Source organism: Pteropus alecto, unplaced genomic scaffold (assembly GCF_000325575.1).
Source record: "Pteropus alecto unplaced genomic scaffold, ASM32557v1 scaffold57, whole genome shotgun sequence".
Taxonomy (NCBI): Eukaryota; Metazoa; Chordata; class Mammalia; order Chiroptera; family Pteropodidae; genus Pteropus; species Pteropus alecto.
The window spans coordinates 1,363,473-1,386,504 of NW_006442508.1; the positions used below are offsets into that span (position 1 = coordinate 1,363,473).

The following is a 23,032-nucleotide window of genomic DNA, read 5'->3' on the forward strand; positions in this document are numbered from 1 at the left end:
AAGAGGAATGGAGAGAAAGAGAAAAGAAGGTATAGGAGTGAAGACCCACAGTTATCAGGATTAATAACCTAGAAGTTTACATACTCGATAAATATTAAGGGCCAATGTTCAGAATACTGTATAGCAAGGAAGCAAGTAAATATCAACGTAAAACTGACCAAATGCTACTCAACTCCAGAGCAAGGGTTCCCAAACCTGGGGTGCCCTCAAAAAAATGTAAAGTTCAAAGCCCAAGTACTCCGAATACTAGGTCTGGGACAGGATCTGGCAATCTTTATTTTGTTAACTGTCCACAAATGATGCTGATGCACAGACATGGTTAGAAATAAATTTCCAATTTATTATTGGGAATAAATAGTTTTATTGTATTTCCTTTTTTAAAAAATACCAGAATACTTATAATACTGGGTAATTGTTTTTGCTAAGGGCTTTTCATTAATTCTCATGTCCATTCTAAAATAGGAACTATTGTTATGCCTATTTTTTTAATTTATGTTTTATTATGGTGACACTGGTTAATGAAATCCAGTAAGTTTCAGATGTACAATTCAACAGTAAAGCATATATATACACTGCATTGTGTGTTCACCACCCATAGTTAGATTTTTTTTCAAATTTTAAATGTATTATTTATTTGTTTGTTTATTATGGTGACACTGGTTAACAAAATCCAATAAGTTTCAGCTGTACACTTTAACAGTAAGGCATATATGTTTACACTGTGTGTTCACCTCCCATAGTTAGATTTCTTTCTGTTACCACATATTTGATCCCCTTTACCCTGTCTACCTCTCCCCTCTTCCCTCCCCACTAAACTCTGGTAACCACTAGTCTATTGTCCATGACCATAAGTCTTTGTTTGTTTGTCCTGTTCATTTGTTACTTTTAGGTTTATATCCCACATATAAGTGATATCATGTGATTTTCAACTTATTCTGTCTGGCTTATTTCGCTTAGCATGATTATCTCGAGGTCAATCCATGTTGTCGCAAATGGCAGTATTTCATCTCTTCTTATGGCTGAGTAATATTCCATTGTATATATGTACCACATATTATGCCTATTTTTAAATGGAAAAACTTGAGGCATGAAGAAGTCAAATAACTTGACTGATGTTACATAGCTTTTAAACCAAGGACCTGGGATTTTAACCCAAGTCTTACCTGCCCCATAGTTTCTTAGCACTCTGATCTGGTGAACTTTAGCAAGCTAAGTCTCTTTTCCACTCTCTAGTCTAAGGATGTCATATGACTACTTGTTTTAATACATCATAGTCATTAAAGTTTTTAATACAGAACTTAAGTCTCAAAATTCAGCAATAAATTCTGTAATTTAAGAGAATGTTGTAAAATCCATATTAAAGTACAGCCTGTTTAGAGCACTGGGAAGGTATTTGGTCATGTCTGCAGCTATTTTAATTACCTTCCATTCCAACTTAACTCAGCAAAATGTATGCTTCTGCTCTTAGGGAACATATGCTCCTTCATCAACACCAGATCTTTACCTAGAAAGAAGCTGGACACAGTAAAGTCTGGCCCGTTAGGAACTACCGCCAAGGGCTTCGCATCTTTTCATAATGTCATGCTTTTGTTTGTGTTACTCCTTCTGCCTAGACTGCACCACCCTACTACTCTGATGTGCCAATTGTTTGTCCTTCGAGGTCCAGCCCAAATACCACCTCCTTCATGATACCTCTGTGATTTTCGATGCTTTGCCTATCACATATGGCAAGATGACACTTATTTCAGGAATACATATGCCTTACCTTGACTGTCTCTGCAACCTCCTCATCTTGTAGTCTCAGATTGCTTGAGTTCTCTTTGGTTCTTCCCCACCTCCTTGAAAGCACGTTTGCAGGCTTCCTCTTCTACATGACCACTAGAATATACATGGTGTGCATAGTGGCTTCATCTCGACCCTCCTCATACAGCATACAAACCTTTCCAGTAACTTCAACCACGTTGCCAGGCCCAACTACCAGGGTGTTCTGATGACTCCCATCCAGCCATCTAGTAAATCACCCATTCATTTATCCAACATTTATTGGTATGCACTTTATGTCAAGTATGCATCATGCTGTCTCCAGGCCAGACCTCTCTCTCAACTACTCTAGACATCCATGCCATTCACGCTCTAACCCCATACTGCATCCATTCTAAGAGGCATATTTCTTCACATTTTCACACAAGTAATATTGAGATGCATTTTATAAAAAAAATGTCCTCTTAAAAATACTTGGCAATGTTTTCCTAAGAAGTTTTTACACATTCTATAACACTGGCTTGTACTAACAACATTATCTTACAGTCAATAAACTGCAGATTATTAGTGTATTTCCTTCTCATTGTTCTATAGCAGTGCTGTCCTATATAACTTTCTTCAGTGATGGAAATGTTCCATATTTGTATTGTTCAACACAGTAACTATTAGCCACACGCCCCTTGAAATGTGGCTAGTATAACAAAAGAACTGAATTTTTAATTTTATTTAATTTTAATTCATGAGATTTATCTACATGATTACCAACTTCTTTGTTCATCATTCTTTCTGGCGTCTCAGTTCTTCCTAGAATCACGCTCTTCTTAAGTATATCCTTTAAGAAGTTTCTTGGTAAAATTCTGCTGTGATAAGTTTTAGTACTTTTGAAAAGTTGTATTTTGCCTTTTTCTTCAATTACAGTTTCGTTGGTATACAATCAACAGTATTTTCTTTTAGCATTTTGAAGATATTTTCCCAACTTCCATTACTGCTATTGAAAAATTAGCTGTCAGTCCATTATTCCCTTGAGAAACAACCTATCTTTTCTTTCTGGGATTCTTATGATCATCTTTTTAATTTTGATGGATTGAAATTTTCTCATCTTTAAATGTGGATCTCTTTTTATTTACCTTTCTTGGTATATGTTGTGCTTCCTTTATCTGTCCATAAATTAATTGAGTTTAAGGAACACTGGTTATTTATATCCTTCATAAACTCTCTCTGGATTTATTAATACAGTAGATCTTCAAATATTACTTCCCTCCATTGGCTCTATTATCTTTCTGGGACTCGCAAGAGATCTCATATTTCTATATTACATTCTGGTTAATTTCTTCAAACTTTTTCCTAGTTCGTTAATTGCTTCTTTGGATGTTTCCAATCTAATTTATTAAATTTTTATTTCAACACTTATATTTTTTCCTTAGGTTTTGTTTTTGTTAGTTTGTTTGTTTTTTCCCAAATCTGCCCTGGTCAATATATTTAAACAAGAAACACACCTAGATTTATGGTGCCCTTGTACACATTCTTTTTCCCTTCTGTTTATTTGAGACATAATTGACATATAACATTGCATTAGTATAAGGTATATGACAGAATTTGATATATGTACTATATATTGAGAAATGATCACCAGAAAAAGTTTAGTTAACATCGATCACCTCAAATAGTTAGAATTTTTTTCTTGTGATGAGAACTTTTAAAGTCTACTCTCTTAGCAGCTTTCAGTTGTACAATATAGTACTGTTAACGATGGTCACCGAACTGAACATTATGTCCCAGAACTCATTTATCTCATAACTGGAAGTTTGTACCTTGACCACCTTTGCCCGTTTCCCCTACTCCCAAAAGCCCTGCTACTGGCAACCACTAATCTGTTCTCTGATTCCATGAGTTTAGTATTTTTTTCTTTAGATTCCACAAATAAGTGAAACCATACAGTATAGTTTTTCTCTGTCTGACTTATTTCACTTAGCATAATGTCCTCAAGGTACATCCACGTTGCTGCAAACAGCAGGATTTCCTTCTTTTTCATGACTGAATAATATATTTGGTCAATTTTTATCTCATGCTATTTTCACTTACTTGAGATTACATATTTTTTTCTTAAAACATTTCAAATATAGTTACTTTATATTCTGTATCAGATCATTTTAATACCTAAAGTCCTCAGGGTTCTAAATCTGTTGTTTTCTATTTGTATCTGGTGACTCTTACTCCTGGTGGCTTGTTTTCTAGTAGGACTAGAGATCTGTAATTCTGAACTCACATTTGGTTGATCTTAGAAGAATCCTAAGGTCTAAGGTAGAGATGCTTTCCTCAGGAAGTATTTGTGTTTGTTTCTGCCCAAAGCCAAGAGGTACTATCTACCGGGAGCCACTTTAACTTCTTTTACAGGTCCTAGTAGAATGCAGGCTCTTCTACCATGCCACTGACCCAAGGCTTAGTCTGCAACCACAGTGGTAATATCAGCATTTGCTCTTGAGGCAACCTATCTTGCATTTGTTTACATGCAGATCTCCTAACTTTGATGGTTGGTTAATATGAATGCAGTAAAAGACTTTGGAAATGTCTTAGACCATAATCCCAAAAGTACACTAAAAAATGCTTTAACCAAAACACAATGCTTTAGTGAGGGAAGTGTGTTAGAGTACCCAGTCCACCATACTGCTAGAAACCTGTCTTGAACTAATCATATCCCCTCAAAACCCACTTTTCTTCTTTTGTTCCACATTTTGAAGGGCACCATGCACTCTCACCCAAATCTGAAACCCAATACTGCAGGTACCAGGTACACTTCTCTTTCCTCCACCATCTCATGTGCAACCAGGCAACAAGTCCCAACTTCTTGCTTAATCAAAAGTGGGTTTACAGTTATGTTTCTGGTCAATGTGGCATCCAGCAGTATAATTTTAATTATCAAGGACAAGTAAGAAAAATAATGATGCAGAATGAAAACCAAAAATCAAGTATCCCTGCCAAAAGCAGGTGCTTTATATGAAGAAAGTTTCAAATACAGGGAAGTGGAAGGAGAACTGAGTTTCACAAGGATCTCAGAACTGTAACTCTGCCTGTCAGAACCATAATCACATTTTCAAGGAGAAGCTTAATTTTAGTCCAACAAAATTATGTCATAATAAGTTATTAATCTAAATTTTATTAATTTTATAGTTTTGCTTGAATTTACTGTATAAATTTGGCATTGTTTTATACTTATATAAGAACTAGAAGTATAAAGAGTTTATATATAGTTTTATGTTCAGGTATATTTAAGCTATTTCATAATAAAAATATTTATGTCAGTACTGGGGATTTATGAGAAATTTTTTCCCTTAAATAAAGATGTCCATAAATTACTAATATTTAAGGCACATTGGTCTTTACATATTTTGCCACCTTTGACACATTCATCACTCTCTTCATAAATGAATAGAGAGACATGGAATATAACAACACAAGCAAGAAATAATTTACTAGACTCCAATGTCTCCCCAATTCACCAGTTCTCCAGCTGTTTGAATTAACTCGATACTAATGAATCTTTTACGGTAGCGTGCTGTTTCTTTACTCTAATAGCGGTGGTTTCTAATAAGACGACTAGCAACACTGCTCTGCTCAGCTCCTACCATCACCCACTTCTACTAGAATTTATAAATTAGTACAAATGTACCTGGCAACAGGACAACAAATGAAACGTGTCGAACAAAGCATAGTCCTTGCCTTAAGGAAGTCCATTTCCTGGTTGGGTTTCAATAACCGGGAACTTGGGTAAGGACAGCATTGTTGTTCTGAATGATTACAAGAAACTCTCAGTCACTTCTTTTTAACTTCTATATTCTTATTCTCTATGGTCTGATGGACTGTAGTTCCTACAAGCCCCACACATTTTGTTTCAAAAGTCTCCCTAACAGGATAAAACTTTCTCCAACATATTGACTTATGTGTCAACATCTTTAATTTCTCTTCTCACGGGGTCTAACTCAATCAGAACCAGAACAGAGGTCACGGCATGATCGTGCAATCACTTACTCATCAGAGGAGCACACTGGAGCCCAGAACATTGAAAAGACTTCCTTGGGGCTACGTGGCTGACAGGTAGAGCCCAGAACCTGCTTCTACCCAGTCCAGCCACCCAATCCAACCCTGTGACTCATTTGACTCCTTTTAAATCACAACTTGTTTGAACTAGGACTTCAAATTAATGACTTTTGTCATCATTAAACTTTTTTTTTAAGTCAAGTAATTTGATAGTTTGCTAATAACAACTTGAAAATATCCACACTGTTCAAAACACAATCTCATGTTTCAATAAAAGTCTAATGAAAGTATCTCAAATTCTGAAACCGAATTCCAAGATTCTTATTTGGAAGTGTTTTTTGTTGTTTTTGTTTTTTAATCAGAGTACATTAACGGGGTGGGAGAGGAGATGAGATTACCTTTTTTAAGAGAAAGAAAAAGAACATTTTATGCATAGTTTTAAAATAATATAGTGACCACATGTAACTCTAATTCAACAATTATCAAATTCAGATCTGGGGTAGGGCATAAGAATATGCATTTTTTTTTAAATTTTATTATTAGCTTCAAGTATACAGTACATTGGTTAGACATTTATATAGTTTATAAAATGACCCCCCTGGTTGCTCTTTCTCCCCTCTGGCTCTCCACTTAGCCATTACATTACTGCTGACTGCAAGGAAAATGCATTTTTAACAAGTACAAGTGACTATAATGCCAATGGTCTGAAGGACATGTGATGGGAAACATCAATCTATTCAATTTTTTACAAATTAAACTGGCTTCAGTACTATTTGTACCTAGCCAGGAAAGTAAAACAAATAAGGGAAGAAGAGTAAGAGAGAAGCCAAAGACACACTATACAGACAGATGAGAAGACAGACATGGTGTTACCCTTCAGGCATGTGGAAAAGTGGCTTTCATGGGATAACATGCCAAAACTCTGGCCTAATAAACTATGCTGAGAGCTGCTGCTAAGAATTTTAAAAACCAACTCAAAGCGGAAATGGCATTATCACCCTAAGAACAGGTGAAATCAAAGACTTGCACAGGGTTTGGCATATTCCAGGCCCTCAGGAAATGTTTGTTTAATTAAGAAGCAACTCCAGCTCTAGCTGGAAAGCTATTTAACCACAAAAGTGAAATTGTAATTAATACGATCAAATCTTATTTTCCCCCTGTATTTGTTTTCTCAGGGCATCCATAATAGCTGAATTGGAAATGGAACGATAAGAATTATAACAACATTTGTTGGAAAGCTCATCCTGTATTTTTGTAATTCATAAATTAATGGATATGGCTTCTCAAGACTTTTTCAAAAAAAACTGAACTTTTAAAATTATATACATTATCCAGCTAAAACAAGTAACACTGGCAAGCAAAACCTTGTACTTAAAAAGGCAAAATAGGGGGGGAAAGCGGAAGGAAAGGAGGAATAACCAAAGGAAAAATATCAAGAGTAAAGAAGTCAGAAATTAAAATGTAGCTAAAAATACAAGTTGCTACTTCATGGTCCACAGACACTGGAATATATCATTTTTAACAAAAGGAGGATTAAAAATCTCCAACAGACTTGTTCGGAAGAAAATTATCAGAGCTCTGAGGACACTGTGGGAGAGGTCTCCCTGGGCTCGATATGTCCACACCAGCCCAGCTTGTTTCATTCATTCATTCACTCATTCATTTCTTTTTACTTCTTTCATTTCAGAACATTTAGCAGTGTTTATTTTAGTCATTTTATCCAAAAGAAAATACTGATGTTATATTAGAAAAGACATCTTTTATTTACAAATTAATGTCTGCTGTGAAGCTGAGAGCACAGTTTTCTTTCACAGAAGAGGCAAAGTATTATGGAAAGTTCATGGGCTTTGGAGTCTGAGAGAAATGGCTTCAAATCCTGACTGCACTACTTATCTGCATGACCTTGAGACTCATCATTTAACTTTCTGAGTCCATTTCCTCCTCTATACAATGAGAAGCATAACATCTACCTTCTGAATGAAGTGGAGTTAGGGACAAAGTGTCTAAAAGACCTAGCACAGTGCCTGGCACACAGCAAGTGGTCATTTTTATTGTTATTTCGCACTAGCTGCATTTACCCAAGGGCTCCACGATTTTTTGTTGGGCAGCACAGTCTAAAAGAAGTCTTCCCCAGACTATCAAACACTCTGTTCCAAGCTACAAAGGGCTCTCCAATGAAAACACTCCTCAAATGACCATCTAACATCAGTAGATTTGTTAAAGCTGTGAGCCCACAAGTCTTTGAGAACTGTGTTCTGTTCTCTCCCGAGTACAGAGGAAATGAAAACTGCTCTAGTCAGGCTTTCTCAAAGGACCATCCACCCTTGAAGACTGTCCCGTCTATCACTTTAGCTATAGTGAAAGAAGTCAAAGAAATGACCCCCAAATTTTCACCCCTGCAATAAACGAATCCCACACTTGAATAGTTAGGGGGAGAGTAGAAGGAGCAAATGTGAGAAGCAGGGTTGTACATTTGCTCTACCACCTCCATCTCCGCCTGCGAGCACACACAACTGCTCTGATGTATGAATTCTCTTGAAATCTGGACCAGGCCAGGATATGCCAAGAAACAACACGGGGTCAGTGGAGAAAGAGGCTACTGGTTCCTACCAAATTTCCACGCCCTTGGGTAAGAGCTACACGCTCCAAAGCCCATTTCCAGGGGAATCTTATCTGCAATTAAAATAGACGGATAACGCCAAGGACAAGGACACTGACTTCCAGCACCAGGTTGCCTAAGTGCAAAACCTCCTTTCTTCCCATCTCAAACTCTGACGTGTCATGCGAATGGGACATGATGACAGTACCAAACTTGTAGGGCTATTGTGAGAACTGAATGGGTTAATATATATAAAAATGAATCAGTTAGCTATTATTACTATGAAAGAATCACACCCAATTCTCATTGATGAGGCAAAGGGTCAGAGGACACACTCTCTCAGAAAAAGACTGCTGCAGCCCTAAGAGGCTACACCCAAACTAAAGTTCCATAAAACAAATCGTATTTTAGACACATGAGAAAGTCAGTCTGGGTTTGTCTAAAGCAGTGGCTCTAAGCCAGGATGGCATCAGGAGCACCTGGGAAGCTTTTCCAAAAGGTACATGCCTGGGCAGTAGGTCTGATTTGGAGCCCAGAATGTGTATTTTGACAAAACAATGTCAATCTAATGCCCACCTGGAGGTGAAAAACATCGGCTGAAAGCAAGTCCCAACTCTACAAGACCAGCCTTTCTTGACAGGGTGGGGACAGTTCTGGAGTGTTACAAGGGTACCACTACCCACAAAAATGCCTCTGCAACCTGTCTGCTACTGCCTGAAACACCCTTTAGCAAGAGCTTTCCACTGCACAAATCAGAAATACATTTTAAACTAGAAAAGAAACTAACATTGGTTGAGCATCTATAACGTGTCAGGCCACACACATATATATATATGTATGTATATAAAAATGTGTATCTGTGTGTGTGTACACACACACATATCCTGTTCCTTATGTTCACCCTGTGGCACAGTTACTGTGCAAAGGAGAAAACTGAGGTGCAGAGAGGTTCCACGGAGGAGCCAAGAACTCACCCCAGGTGAGTCTGCCCACTGCACCACACTGTCTCCTGGCCTACCACCTGCATTCAGGAGCCCAAGGCCCTAAATCAAGGACAGTGTGAACCTGGACTGCAGGAAGAGCTTCACACGGACACCATATCCCACCCCCAGGTCTTCTCAGATTATACTGAACCAGGAATAAGTTGAAGTTTAAAGATGCAGGAAGGGGTCTTCCACTCACCCCTCATCTCTTCCTCTAGGAAATGTAGGACAAATCTCAAACTCACTAGCCTTAATGCTACATCTATGAAACAGAAATGTATTAGCCTTAAGTCTCAGTCCCTTTCCCTCCCTCTCCCCCTCCCCTTCACCTTCTACCTCTCTTTCTTTCTTTCTTATTGACAAAAAGAAAGGAATAGATGAATTAATGAAAATAGTCAGATAAAAGTGAAGAAAATGATCTGATCTACCTCAAAAACCTACTTAACTATGAAGCTCAAATAAAATCACAATATCCACAGTAATATTAGCTAACATTCATTGAACTAAATCAGGTCAAGAATATTATCTCCCAACAACGCCCACCGACTCTATTTCTCAAATGAGAACACTGAGATAGCAAAGGTCAAAATAACCTGTCCAGAGACCCACCGTTTGTGAGTGGGAATTCAAACCCAGAATAAAATCTAGTCTTTTCAACTCTTAAGTCTAGTATGTTATTTTGCCTATAAAATCACCATAAAATCTGTTAAGTGTTACAGAGATATTATTTTCCTTGTTATTAGGCAATTTCCATGAGCCGTAACATACCTCAAAGCCGCAAAAAATGTTAAGGGATGTGGATGGATAATCTGTAAACTGGAATAAATAAGAGAAGCTTGTAAACCTATTTTCAGCTTAATGAACGGAAAACAATTAGAAGTATCCCAAAACATGAAGACAATCAAGAAATAAAATTAAGAAGAAAAGAATAGGCTTAGGGGCAAAAAAAAAAAAAAACAAAACAGAACAAAAAAAATCACAGGATGCTCCTTTGTGGGTGCTGGAGAAACAATGCTATTCACTGGGAAACTGCGAAGATGAAAAGCAAGGACCAGAAGGTGATTCAGACAACTGTAAGACAATGATTCAGAGACCAAGGCAAGCTGGCTGTGAAGAACTCTGGGCCTGGCAGGTGCTGCCGGCCTGGAGCAGGACAAGGGCCTGAGGTCACCAGGCACGCCAGCAGAGGAAATGACCAAGCCCTACTGCTTAAGCAATTAGTCTGAGGCATAGGGACACCAGGCTTACTCCCATTTCCCCTCCCGCAAAAGCTAGTGCATTACCAGATATCTCAACAGAAGAGAGAATTTTTTTAATACTAGAGAGACCGGACAGACAGAATTTCTCCCTCCACCCTGCACCCTAGTTAGCAATTAGGATGCCAAAAGAGAGGTCAGGAAGCTGAACTACACAGCAGAAATCACTGGCAGTCAGGAGACCAGATTCCAGATGGGGCCCCACTAAGGCCCTGGCTGTTCCCCCTTAGGCAAGTCCCCCAGCAGTTCTGGCCATCAGCAGCCAAATGAAGGGCAGACAGGGCGACCTCTAAGAGTCAAGTTCTGTCCACTCACTTCCTTCCCAGGTTACCTTGGTCTCCCTCTTACCTCCCATGGACTGCAGCGAGCTCTCCAGTGTGCTTCTAACCCAAAGAATGGGAGGAAGGAAGAAGAAACTGAGGATGGTTACTATAAGAATTAAAAATCCAAAAAATAAACAAAACTAAGGGAGCTGATAAAAATGACATCTATCATTTACTGAGCCATCACTATGTGCCAGGCATGTATTAGCTCATTTACTCTTCACACCAACCCTCTCAGGAAGGTAAGTTAAAGAACTTGTCCAGGGGACACAGCTTATGATTAAGCTGGGATCTGAACCTGGCCCTCAGAGCCTGAGCTCTTAATCACTGCACGCACAGCATTAACTTCGGGGGTGGGACTATCCAGCTAATTATATGACACTTCTTTGCTCTTTGGCTGAAATTCTATCAACTCCAACTGACAACATGTATTACAGAACGCTGCTGGTTTCCCTGGGGCAGAGGAGCTGACAAGTTTAGAACTACAATCTGGCAAATACACTGCTTGAGTGGAACCATGTCCTTGACAGAATCTTTCTCCCTGAGCAAAGGCCCAAAGTCTCTTTCAAGAGGACAGCATTCCAGGGGACTAGTGACAATGAGGACCCCACCCAGTGACCTCATTTACTCAAGGGCTCAATGAGGGGCTCCAAGTCAGGCCGGGCATTAGAGAGCCGAGAGCTAGAATCTGCGCCCCCTGTATCCCGGTTTCCTGTTCTTTCAACTCTAAAGACAAGATCCATGTCTTATCCCTTATATTTTCTCCTATATCTTTTATTATAAAAACAGCCAAACACACTAAAAACGTAGAAAGAAGAATCCCCATACAGCTATCATTCGGCTTCTACAATTACCAACTCACTGCCAATTTTATCTCCACACCTACCTAGTTCCCACCACCCTCCACTTGTAAGCAAGCATTTACACCACAATCTCAATCTCTGAATGCACGACTGATTTTGAATGTACACACAAAATACAATCAGTCGTTTAGGACTACAAATTTCCAAGACACCGATACAGGGCACAAGAAAAGGTTCCTTTACTTTAGAAATGATCTCAAGACACATAATTTCATTTTATCTAATTAAGAGAACACAATACTTTCTCTTTGTATCAGACAGCACAAACTCGATTAAGTGCTTAATAGATACTTTTTGTGATGATAAGTCCCTTTTAAAAAACTAACCAGGAGGGGGAAAAATAAATAAATCAAAGGTTAAAAATAATAATAATAAAAATAAAAATAAAATATAAGTGAAAAATAAAAAATAAACAAACAAACAAAAAACCCTACAGTTTATAGATTGCCTGAAAAGGTGAAATAACACTTCTCCTTAAATGTTAACCTTTAAATAACTAAAACAGCTATTTTATCCTCTGAATTTCAAATCCTATATCACACTAGCTTTAACACGGGCACAAAGAGTTAATTCCAGATGTTTTCAGAACCAGCAGAAGGTTGTAACTTAGAAGTTGATTCTTTTCACTTGGGAATATTACTAAGTGATCCCTTAAAACATGGCTATTTTTCAGAGGACTAGATTAAATCTGAGTGTTTAGGTACATATCACAGTTAACACAATGCCCACCTTCTAAGAGTAATTCCAAATTTTCATTTTCCTTTTTAAGTCTTATTTTACAAAGGATTTTAAGTAGGTATATTAGTATTTTAAGTAGGTCCCATCTGCAAATTTTCATCATCAGAGTAATAAGCCACTTTCCTAAACCTTCCCTCACAAAAATATCAATTATTTTATATTTTATTTAAACAGCGGAGATGTCTGCAACACACCCATGCAGAGGAAGACAATTTGAGCTTTAGAACTCCAAGTGTGTAATCTTTAGCTGTGTAACATTGAGCAATTCACTTACCTGTTTCCTCACTGTACACTAGGACCATATTAACACTGTCAAAATACAAGCAAGGATCCAGCACCACCCCACTAATCACTGTGAAGGGCTCTGAGTTGGTCCAACCAAGGTGAGGCTCAACACATTTAAACAATAATTGGGAAAATTCTTTTCCTAGATGTGAACAAAGATACACATCCTTCTGGAAGCTACTGGCAGCCATTTTGCCACCTTGAAGAGAACCACACTGAAAAAAAAGTTAGCAGGTCATCACCAAAGCAGTGCTTTTCAATAGCCTCTAACAGTCTATAACAAGGTCAGAATAGAAATTAAGAATAAGTATGTTTAGAAACATAGCAATGTAACAATAATTTACAGCTCTTGAAATAATCAAAAATCTTTAGTTTATATTTGTCTTTTATATTTCACTTTTCTAGTAATTCATTTGCATCGTATTTTATAAAAGTATTGGTCTACATTGATTTAGAAATTTATAAAAGGTCCCTTCCTCAGATAGCTTGTGAAGCCCTGGCCTAAAGACCTGAGAAGTGGAATTCAGCCCTGAGCAAACAATACCTAAGCTTGACTCTTAATCTCTACTTTTTAGTTAGGTGAGCCAACAGATACCCTTTGTTGCTTAAGCTTGTTTGAATGGAATTTTCTGCCATTTACAACAGAAACTATTCTATCTGATACAAGGAATTAACTACCAGCCCAAAGTAAGGTGAGAGAAAGAATAAAGACGGAGGTAAGGTATAGAGCAGGCAAAGGTACCAAGAATTCCAATCATTATATAAAACTCTACATGAAATTGAAGAAAATATCCATTCAAAGATAAATATACAATCAGATAAAGGTTTTTCACAGCCTTGCAATTAAATGGTCACCTTGACTGATTTCCTTCCTTTAAACAATGAACCCATGCAAACATTGCATTGTCTCACCCATTTCAACAACTGCCAATTTTGAGCCAAATGAATTATCTTCAAGCAAATGTCACACAGAGTGGGTAATGATTTCAATTTCCTAAATCATTGTCAAAGCTTTGCATATTGAAGCTTCCAAAAAGGAGCTGGAAAAATGACAACTTTGAGATAGGAGAGAAACATGAGTTATTTTAAAGCACCAGTCTGTGATATGGCGAAATCTTTCTTCTAAAGTGCCTCCATCTAACATTTTTCCAAACTGTAATCACTTCAACGGCTGGCTTTCACTGTACTTATGCTAAAATTTAGCTAACTTATTTTTACAGTATTTTGCCACGGTGAAAAGCCAAAAAAAAAAAAAAAAAGAGGAGAAGAAAAGGAAAAAAATTACTATGGGTTTTTTAAAAAGTAAAGAGCAAAGCTATAAATGGGAGGGACTAGAAATGAAGAATGAACTTAGTTAAGAAAAATGTTCATTAGTTTTGTTTTATTAATCTAAAACAATCTTAAAACAAAATGAGGTTACTCTAAGTTAAAAGTCCATGTATAACAGATGAGGTAAGTAACCACTGCAGGGAAATACCCACCCTACATAATTGGTTCAAGGCCAGGAACTCCCAAATCCCTTAACAATATAGTATACTACAGTGAGTGAAGTGAGGAGGAAGGGTAATGCCAGAGCCCCCTCCAAAGGTTCCCTAACTGTGCGCTCCAGGAACATTTTCCCCAGGAGTCTGAGATTTAGAAACTTTCTATTTCTTTTCTTAGTTTTATAATGATTTTTAAATTGATATATAATAATAAAGCATATCCTAGGCCACCCAGATGCCAACCTTATGACAGTCATGTAATCTCAATTCCTGGTCCATGGCCGGGGATTGGGGACACATGATGTAATCTCAATTCCTATATTTGCATTTATAAGCACCCTGGTACCAAGGTCGCTTCAAATGAGAGCATTTAACTCTAGTGATTCTCAAGCTGTGGTACCCCAGACATGGTCTCAGAGGTAGCATTATCTCAAGTTTGAGAAACTTCAGGCTAGTTACTGTATCACATTCATTTGAAAGTAAGAACAGGTAAACTACATTACTTAACTGATGCGTTGAGAAGCACACATCATTTCCATAATATTCTTAACAAAAATGCACAGCCTTCTTTTGCCACGAGGAAACCACCAACAAGCTCAAATTGAGAGGCATCCTACAAAATAACTGGCCAGTATTCTTCAGAGTGCCAAGGTTATAAAAGACAAAGAAAGGGTGACGCATTGTTCCATATTAAGAAGACAACCGGATGCAACATGTAGTCCTGGATTGGATCCTAGACCAGAAACAGAACATTAATGGGCCATTAACTGGCAAAATTTGAACAAGGTCTCCAGATGACAGTAATAAATCAATGTTTATTTCCTGATTTTGGTGACTATACAGTGATTATGTAAGAAAATCTGGTTGAAGAATGTAAGGAAATTCTTTGTACTATTTTTGCTACTTTTTTTTAAAGCCTGAAATTACTTAAAAAGTTAAAAATAAAAATTTTAAAACAGACAAAGAAACCCAAACAGCAAAGAACCTGTTCACTGTCTGTTAATGTCCAGTCAGCTAAAGACCATGGTGCCCTCTGCAGAGACGCCCCCTGTGGAGATGTAACCAGAATGCAATGATGCATGTTTTCACTCAGCTTCCTGGGAAAGTGCCCCTCCAGAACTGGTGTCCAGGCTCCTTTCTAGCTCTAATCTTCACTGACACTAACCATCTGGTATTTTAGTTTACATGAGTCTCTTCTGATTTGGGTTAATCCAGTGTCCAATAACTTTATAGGTTTACTGAGAAAAGAAATGATTTTCCAGTTATCAAAGCTGAGAGCGAGGTACCAGACTACAGTGATAAGGAGCTACTCACCCAGTAGGCTCTGCTCAACCATTCTGCAAACCTATAACACCCACAAATTGTTATTGTTCCACTGCTTCCTGCAAAGATGACAGGCAGCTCCAACAAAAAAGTATATATTTCAGGTACAGTAACATTGTCAGGTAGGGGATGTTGTCAGTAGCAAACTTTGAATCTTGTCCAATAAACAGGATTTGGGAGGAAAGAAGAGCTAAGGTTTGGGAGCCAAACTCATACACAACTCAGCAAGGGTTTAGCAGATTATTTGCTTGAGTTAAGTAACCTTTTCATAAGGCTCCATGAGGACTTGTATCCGCAGTGACCCAGAATCATCCTTATGAAACAAATCTATCCATGTCTCTCCCCAACCCAAAACTCTTAAGTAGTTTCTCATTGCATTGAAAATAAAGACCAAAATCCTGGTCATAACCGGTGTTCCAGCCCCTGCCAGCTTCTCCAGCCCTTCGGCAGCATCCTACCCTCTTGCACACTACAGTCCCTGAGTCAGCCTGCATCATCACTTCCAAGACTTAGTACAAACTGTCATCTTTGTCCAGAATATCTTCCCACCCTCCCCTCCCCACCACACACACATTTTGGCCTAGCTAACTTCCTTTCCACTCATCAATATTTACCCAGGTTTCAGCTTAAATATCACTTAATTAGGAAAACCTTCCTTGACCAACCTTGGAAACTGGATGAGAAGCCTCTGCTTTACATTCTCATAGCATCCTATAATTTCTCTTCATGGAACCCACCCCCATTTCTCAATATACATTTGTAAGGCTCCTGGTCTCCTCAACTAGATTAGGAGCATCCACAGGCCAGGGCCTAATTCTGGTTTGCAAACTCCCACAGCCCAATGCCCAGCACAGAATTTTATACTTCAGACATTCGGGTGGATGATCCAGCCCCGCATCCTCAGCTTATTTCAAAGATTAAATGAAATAAAGTATACCAAGCATATGGATACAGTAAATAATAAGTGATAGCTATTAAAATTACAACAAATGATTTTGCTCTAAATATGCTTGGAATTTACTCCTGCTTTTTTCTTTTACCTGATGGAGGGGGTAAAAATCCTAGCAAAAGATGCCAAGCCATCATTTTTTCAATGATATTTTTGACTGTCAAGTCAGTTCATTATAGGATACTGAAAAAATTCAAATTGCAAAGTATAATATCAAGAAAGGAAATGCTTCTAAAATTAACACACTATACTTTTTCTACTCTGAGGTAAATCTGTACTCATCATCAGTACCTTTTCACTTCCCTCTGCAGCCTTCATTGTTGCCTTCTCTTTCAGAATCCTGGTTATTACCACTACAAGGACATCTGCTCCCTTTTCAAACACCAAAGACTCTACTAATAACTTTCATATAGATGAGTTTCAACTATGGCTAAAATTTCATTTGCTTTAAAAATAGGAAAAATGTGCTTCTATCTCAACTAGGAACTAATAAAAGCAGGATAAATCAGTTATCCCAGGTAGTCCTTGTTTATAGGACTTAAAATCATTTAGAATTGTAATTTAGTTAAAAGATACAAATGAACAACTGAAACACCCAAAGTGATCATTTTTTCTTTTCAGGATATGTTTCAGTGTAACAGCAGCTAAATTCCCCTGGGCTCAGGCAATATACTCAGGCAAAGGAAATGGGCCAAACACTAAGATTTCTTAGGGGATAGATAACTAGATAGAATCCTATTGACCACAGGAGAAATGAGAATTCAAGAGTATGTTGTTTCCTTAAAACAAAACTATACTTTAGGAAAATGTGGCTCTAGAAAATGTCTCCACTGAAATGGTTACACTCCAGGTCTATGTATTACATGCAGCAAAGCCTAGCAGCTCCATGCAAAGCCCAGTGGGTAATTCAAAGATGGACAGTGTAGGGGAGAAAAGACTTTACTTCTACCCTCCTAGGTGTGGTATCTGGGTCTATGAAATTAACACAACAGACAGATTAACATGAGAAAAGGTATACAAATGTATTAATTTTTATGTAATTTTTTTAACATTTTATTTTTTTAATTTTTCCCCTGCCCCCTCCCTTCTGGTAACAAATGTGTTCATTTTTAGTATTATGTGCACAGGAACACCTGGGGGGGGCGGGGAGTGAATACCCAAGAAAGTGGTGGGTTTTGAGAGTTACAGACCATCTTAATACAGGAAGAGGGGGAGGACTGCAGACCTCTCAGGAGAGAGTAAACGATTTTTAGGAAAGATGAATGGAAACTGAGAAGAACAGGTATATTTTGTGATAAAATCTGCCTGGGTATGGTACGTGTTAACAGTCAATCCTCCGTGGTTGATGAACCACCCCCCACCCACTCCCCCGCTGAAAGGAGATATACAACAAGTGAGTTCCTTTTGGAGGATCTGTCTTAAGCTAGGTAATAGTTTATAATAAGCCTCTCACTGCATTTGCTGTTTTTTTAAAATGTCTTAAGTCCAAAATAATCAATACACCAACCGAAGCAGCATATTTTGGTGTGGCATGTCCCGAACTCTTTCAGATGAAGTCATGACCTCTGTACTCACAAGGAAGGGATAAACAGATACATAATAGATACAAATATGCACACACGTACAACTGATACTTTGAATCTCATGAAAGCTATGAACCTTCTGGGAGGGAGAGGAGACACATTTATACAAAAGAGGCTCTCTTAACTGATCTCCATTTAACCACCTTGTCAAATTAAGCAGCACATTGCATGTCCTCTGCTGAGCATAATGACTGATGTTTGAACACACTAGCAGCTCACAACTAATAGGAGATGCTAGTTGAGCACACAGCTTCTCAAAGGGTGGTCTAGACACAGATGTCTGTCTGCAAATTGTTTGTTACCAGCTGTCCAGAAAATGAAGATTGGACATGCAGCCATTAGCCATGATTAAAAATCCAAGTGCATGACTAGTGGATTTCTCTCACTGACTAGTTCTGGTGGTGTTGACCTTGTAAGGTGGGTTGCATGTTGCACCAGCTGCCTACTGATCAAGTGCTATGGAACCATGCGACCACAGTGATAGTTTAAGGTTCCTCTGTCAACTGTAATATGAAAGTATTAAAATCCAGAATCCATTTCCTCCACTGAAAGATCTTTTAAATTTGACCATAAATTTAAAGGATAAAGTTAGAATGGCTACTGAGGAAGAATGGAAAGTAAATTTTGACATGGTAGCATCACTTGCTTCACTTTGGAGAAAAGTGAAAACTAAAGATCTTGACTTTGCTGAAATTGCCTTAAAATGTCTTTTTTTATTCTCATCAACATCCCATTATAAGACCAGTTCTTCCACCATGAATGTTATTAAAACGAAATAATAAATAATTTAGATACACATTATACATTAGCCCTAATATAAGCTGCCACCAACCCTAGAGTAGATAGGTTAATAAGAAAGAAGTTCATTTGTGACACCAAAACAAACAAACGAACAAACAAACGGAGTGTTTGTTTAAAGTATGCATAGAATGTTTAATATGGGGAATCACCATTTTACTCAGAACTTTTTGTTTAGTTACACTAGAATAACAAATTAATCAGAAAAACAGTGATTCTTTAGGTGAATTGCCTATATGCATGCTTTTGAAAAACATGTACAGCTTTTATAATTGTTTTCTTTTTTCCCTGCATTATGTTTGTTCTGATTACATTTAATAAAATATAATTTTATTTCTGTTGTTTCTAAAACTAAGTTAAAAACTTAAATATGCATTTTTATGGGTTTTTTTTTTGTTTCTTTTTTATTATTTATAAAAGTGCAGGTCCATAACAGATTGAAAATCTGTTAGACTTTAACCACAGAGAGGTGAGGAAGCAGTGACGTGCTCCCACCAACTACGCTGTGTTGTACCCTAAGGTCAGATATGTTTATTCTTAATCTATTCATGCCAGCTCTTTTCATTTAATTGTATGAAAACGCATAGTAAATTGTATATAAACACATAAAATGAGTTCATAAAAATTAATATTTCTATGAAAATAAAGTTGAGTTTTTGAAATAATTCAATAAAAGCGAGACACTAAAATAACTGCCACTATATTTTGTGTGAGGAAGAAATGGCAAAAGACTGGGAGGCAAATCATAAAAATCTGCAAGAATTCTACGCTCAGTTCACAAATATCTTAAAGGTCTTGTAATACTTTAGAGGAACCCAAATGAAAAACAGGTAGACAGTACATCACAGGTGCAGTTTATGTGCAAAACCCAATGTGGAAACCACTTATCAGGCCCTACATCAGAAATCAGCAAACAGATGTACATCTATATGTTTGAATTTAAAATAAAATGTTTGAGATATGAATATAACATTTGCTTTTACATTTCTCCACTTTAACTGACCAGCAGCTGATCATGAAAATCCCAGATAAGAGAGCTTTTATAGTAAATACAAAATTCTGCACAAAATATTCAAGATATTCTGGTTTCCTGGCTCTGTTACTGAGACATAACTGGTAAGTGATAAAACAAGGACAAAATACAATGTATGGAAAGACTCACACCAATCACAAAAAGCACAAGGAATCCAAAAAGAGATTCTAACCAAATAAAGAAAATGAAACAATCTGTGAAATTGCGAAGCATATGTTTCTTTCTTAGTAACATATCCACACCCAATTCCTGCAAAGAATGTGCTTTTTAGCAGTTGACAACATTAACCAAATTAAAGCAGAGCTCTCGGGGGACAATTTTCCAGGCAGAGCCTAAAAGTCGAGAAACAAAAGCAGACTCAAAAAAGAAATATATTAAAAGTCCTTTATGAGATACTGTAAAACATTTCCTCTTAATATAAATATAAAAAAAGTCAGTGATTCTGAGCCATAAACCAAACTAATCCAAAGACATGGGTTTACTTTAATTTAGAATTCACTTTTTCTAGCATATCTACACTGGCCCACGGTTTAAGATTAAAGTTTTAATTTAGTGTTTGTAAAAATAAGCAAAACAAATGAAAATAAAAATAGTGTGCTAAGGGAAATTAACACAGCAAGGCTGTTAATAAAGCATCTGGGTTGACAAAAACTAAAGTTATAGAAAAAATATTTTAACATTTTATTAATACTCCAACTGAAATAATTTAAACACAAATTCATTTTGAACTACAACCAGAGTGTACCCTAGCCCTGCTTCATAGTATTGCAATTTTGCTAAATTAATACAAAATTTCACTGTCACTTATATTACACAAATGAAATGGAATGGAAATAATATGAAAAAAAAGGACATGGGAATAAGTGTAGGAAAGGGAAAATAATTTTTCTTCTACCCTTCTGAGTTCTTGGCTGAGATTCCTATAATATAAGACAGAGTAATAAGATAAAAACAAACAAGTTTATTAACATGCATATCTCATGCATACATGTGAGATATCCAAGGGAAAATGAGTAACTAAAAGAGATGGCTTAGAATTCAGGCTTAAATATCATCTTAATAGGGAAACGAAGAATGAAGGGTACGAGAGAAGCCAGTTATGAGAGTGGTCAGGAAAAGTATGATAAATAAAATATTTGTTAAGTAGAGTACATTTTAGAAGGAGACAGGCCATGCTAAGGCAGGCTATAGCCCTATGGAATTTAGGAGGTGAAAAAATAAAAGAGTATACGCCAAGGGAGAAGCGGGTTCTGAGCAAAGAGGGCTGTAACCAAGAGTAAATGATTTTTAGGAAAGCAAATGCACCCTTAGAAAAATAGGTGGGAAGTTTGTGACAAAGTCTGTCTGGGTGTGGTTATCTATTTCTAGTCTCCTACCCTGTAATAAAAGTCAATCTTCTCTGGTTGATGAAACTGCCAGGGGCGGGGGGCAGTCAATGACAACTGACAACTGCGTTCCTTTTGGAGGATGTGTCTTCGGGCAGATAAGGGGAGTTCAAGCCTCTGCCTACATTTGTTGCTTTTCAAAGGTTCTACTGCTCAAAATAATCAGTACATCGAAGTGACATGTCCTGAACTCCTACAGTCATATTTTGGGGTGGCATATCAACTGCTACCCTGCAAATGCAAGGCCTATGCAGGCAGAGGGGGGAACATTGAGCTGATGTTCCAAGTCCTGATCTCTAGTTCTGGCTCTGCCCAAAATTAGCACCATGGCCCTATTGAAGTGGCTCGCTTTAACTTTGGGGTCTCCATCTGTGAACTCAAGGAGTCAGCTTATATACACACCACTGGTACTATCCATACTCGGATTCTACTGCCCTAGAACTAAATATACAACTGATGTAGAATGGAAGCTCTTACAGGTAATAAGAAGGGAGCCAAATGTAAGAATCTACCATAGTGAGTAGATCTGGACACTCACTGACTCAGCTGATAGTTATTCTAGTTACGAAACAAAGGAAAAAATGGGGAGATATGCAGTCCAGAGAGCAACGTCAAGGACTACCAAACTCACATGACAAAATGCATATAACCACAATATAACTTTTAAAATTTGACATTAAGATAGATTTTCTTCCTAAATTTGTAATTAAGAAAAACATCTTTTTAAAAAAACAAGAACGAAATGTATTGAGACAAAGGGATGCACAGTGGTTATTTCAAAACTGCTTTACTGGCATCTTTTAGCTTCCCTAAACGAATGTTAAGTTGATTCTCTTTTTAAGTGAAAGGTGATAATGAAGTGATTAAGAACACGCACTTGAAACTATATGGCCTGGGTGCAAGTCCCAGTAAGCGGCTGTATATAGCCTTGGGCAAATTTCAGTTTCCAGTTTCCTCGTCTATAAAATGAGGATAATATAGTTTGAACACTTCATGTGGTTGTTTAAAGTTAATAGGATATATACACACATACACAAACACACACATAGCACTAAGCAGTGTTCTGGCGCACAGAAGAAATAATATGTGTCTGTTAACATTTTATGTTAACTTCACATTTAACTAAAAATAGATGTTCACTAACATACCAAATGAAAAACCATATAAACATCAAGTTCCTAGAAAACCTCACATAAAAATATCAACATTAAACATTTCAAACAAAACAATTCTAAGAACTATATATGTCATATGACAGATTTAGAAACTGTATGACAATAGCTTCATTTAACTATTCTCTCAGACTCCAAACTTTTGTCAATCTATCCTATATGTAGCCACTAGATTAAATTTACTAAAACAATATTGGGTTTAAGTCACTCCATACAAGAGCCTTTAAAGATGCCACACAGTACAGGATAAACCTCATATCCCAGGACCAAGCTCTATCCCTGCCCAGACTAGAATGAGCCTCTAGCACTTTGTACTTCACAGTTCTTACAACAGTTTGAAATTATATATTTGAGTGATTGGTTAATACCTTTCTCATCCACTAGAATGAAAACCCAAGAGGCAGGCCTGTGTTTTATCTACCACTGTCTATCACAGGTCATGGCCTGCTGCAGGTGCTCATT

General features: G+C 37.3%; 1 protein-coding gene across 19 annotated transcripts in view; it reads right to left on the reverse strand.

The window, feature by feature from the left end:
• Positions 1-23,032, reverse strand: part of APBB2 (amyloid beta precursor protein binding family B member 2) — a 350,239-nt gene that overhangs the window by 289,970 nt on the left and 37,237 nt on the right. Inside the window, exon 2 of one of the 19 annotated variants that reach the window (XM_025040252.1) lies at positions 1,766-1,878. The exons of the other annotated variants lie outside the window; for them this stretch is intronic. The gene's annotated coding sequence lies outside the window, so the exon portion shown is untranslated. The remainder of the gene's footprint in view (positions 1-1,765; positions 1,879-23,032) is intronic. 19 annotated transcript variants of the gene reach the window in all.